This window comes from Coptis chinensis, chromosome 7, assembly GCF_015680905.1.
Source record: "Coptis chinensis isolate HL-2020 chromosome 7, ASM1568090v1, whole genome shotgun sequence".
Taxonomy (NCBI): Eukaryota; Viridiplantae; Streptophyta; class Magnoliopsida; order Ranunculales; family Ranunculaceae; genus Coptis; species Coptis chinensis.
The window spans coordinates 26,714,703-26,717,571 of record NC_141462.1 but is presented as its reverse complement, the minus strand read 5'-3'; positions in this window follow the sequence as shown (position 1 = coordinate 26,717,571).

The following is a 2,869-nucleotide window of genomic DNA, read 5'->3' as shown; positions in this document are numbered from 1 at the left end:
TTGTCATGACCCGATTTTCATTAGTGGTTGTATTGCATTGTCATGACTAAGTTTGCGAATGAAAAATGAGGTTTCCTTGTGTTATATAGTCAGTTCCTTTTGCCAAAGACGATCAATCCTATTTTTGGTTCTGAGTGGTCTAGTAATTGAATTAGTAGTAGAATATACATATCACGGGGAAACTCAGAAAAGAACTATTGAATTCCTACAAAGAAGGAATTGTTGTCATTTTCTGAAGGCGACAACTACTTTTTTAAGATTTACAATTACCTTGTTCACTTTTCTAGAGAGATACATTGATAGTTGTCTTCCAGGAATTGCAATTTACTTTTCTAGATAACCATTTTTGTACGTGCTATGTTGTATGGTGCTTAGCTTGTATGAGGTTTCATGTTACCTCGAGGAGGTTTTAGATGCGAGGGGTGAGAGTTTAGTCTACTCCTGGATGCCTCAATTCAATACCTTTATTGAGTATTATTTATAGGCTAGAAGTAGGGGTGTTCATGGGTCGGTTTCGGTTCGCACGCTTACCAGTTTTGGGTTTGGTTCTATTTTGAATGGTTCATATCGGGTTCGGTCCTTTCGGGTTTTTTCTTATATTGAGAAAACTCGGAACCATTCACTTCTATGCACTGTCATATGGTATGAAAAAATAACTTGCAACAACATTCAAGACATTGTATGCATTGTTACATTGACATGAAGGGCCCCCTAACATGACTGTTAACAAAAATCAATTGAACCAGAAAACTCATTCATGCATGTTTTTATCCATTCAGTTGATTAGTAGTTGCTAGATTTCTTGTTGCCGTAAATTGATTGTATTGGATCATTTTCACGGTATCACTGTATTAATTATAACAATTTTTTGGCGAAATGAGATTACTGATGCATTGTAGTTTTGGTTTTTAAATTAGATTGTACGAGTCTCTCTAATTGATTATATTTTGTTTTCGTTTTGTCGATGAAGCTTGTATTTCATATTATTAGATTGAAACTTGTGGTTACTAATACTTGTTTATTACTAATTTTTGTAGTAATAATGTCTCCTCGATCAAAGAATGTGAAGAGTGTAGTAAAAACCATCTACACAGGTGCTAAGAAATTGCTTAGTGGTGGCAGTAGTATTTCGGGTCATGGTGACCTGCTTGAGAGAAAAAGAGGAAGGGGAACATCGGCATCCGCCCGTAGAGAGGATCGACAAGCCACCGATCCGAGTAATGTTGTAGGTGTAGGTGATTTAGAGGTAGTAGAAAAAAATAAAAAAATAAAGGGGAAAGAAATAAAGGCTCCTATTGTAGATGAGGACGTAGATTTAGATGAGGATGAGGATGTCGATGTAAATATGGTTCTTCCTGAGAATTTAGATGGTGGTGATATATAGTGAAGAGGAGGATGCTGATGGTGATGAGGAAGGGGAAGAGGAAGGGGAAGGGGAGGATGGTGAAGAGTCTGGTAACGACGATGAGGAGGGGGACAAAGAGGATGACAATGAGGAGGGGGACGAGGAGGATGATGATCTGGAGGAGGTTGACGACGATTTGGAAGAGGATGACAATGAGGAAGAGGATGGTGATAAGGAGGAAACAGTGGAGGCACCGGTGGTGCGTCCTGTTCAAAATATTATGAGAATCAAAGAAAGACAAGGAGTACCAACTAGGCACATATGGTGATGGCCAGACTATAGTGCAAGGACGTGATAAGGACCAGCTTTTGTATGACTATGCTGTGCACGTGGCTTGTGATGTTGGGGCAGGTAATATTAATATTAATTATTACTTTAATTTTTTTTTACGAAATTAAATAATCTCCTCATTGACTCTTTGTTGTCTTTATTGTTTTAGGAGCGTGGAGTTTTGAAGTGTGATCAACACCTAACCAAGTTAAATCAATGGAATATGGAGTCAGAATTTAAAAACTCTCATAGATTTGAAAATGAGCTCAGAAGGACGGGTTTGTATGATCTCGTGATGGGAGTATACGAGCATCAGGGTTCAATGTTGGTCTCGGCGTTTGTGGAGAGGTGGCATTCGGAGACCAACACATTTCATATGCCGTTTGGGAAGATGACTATCACTTTGGATGATGTCTCCCAACTCCTAGGAGTCTCGATAAAAGGAAAGCCGTGCAAGGGAACATTGATATGACAGGTTGAATGGTGGCCCTACAACAATGTTAGAGCTTTACGCCCGGTGGATGATATTGTTTATTTTGAGGGATTTATATGCTTTTTTGGTGTCGTGGAGCTTTATGCTGTTTGTAGGGCGGTCCGTCAGTTGGGTCACCTGCAACTTATACCCGCTAATCCTCCACAGCCAAATGTCGCGATGAAAACTACCAACGGACGCGGGTACGAGGTTAAATGAAATCTTGCTTCGACATATTGGACCACATGGGAGAATCACATGATCAAACCCCAAAATCGAGGACCCCCAGCAAGTTATCCATGGGAATGTGAGTTTGGCTACATGGAATGGTATGAAATGAATACTCACATTCGAATGATAAATCCTTAGCTTCCTATTCATTTCTCCCTACAGACACTTACTAGTTCCAGTACCCAGCTGGTGAGTTTTGTGCTTTTATAATTGTAGTTCTGCTCTTTTAAAACTATAAATGCGAAATTAGGTTTGCATTTCTTTTTACAGAGCAACATTCTCGACGAAACTACTCTCATTCTTGAGAAAGGTCTGCAATTGGGTCGGCCTGCAATTCCCGAGGAAGCAAGGAGATCGTTCCACGAAGTGGAAAACTTAACCTGGTGCACGTTTATTGGTGGGCATTACCATCGTGATCATGTATGAAGTTGGAGCTTTGAAGTTAGATTAGGGTTTTGTATATAGATTAGGGTTGACGTTGGATTAGGGTT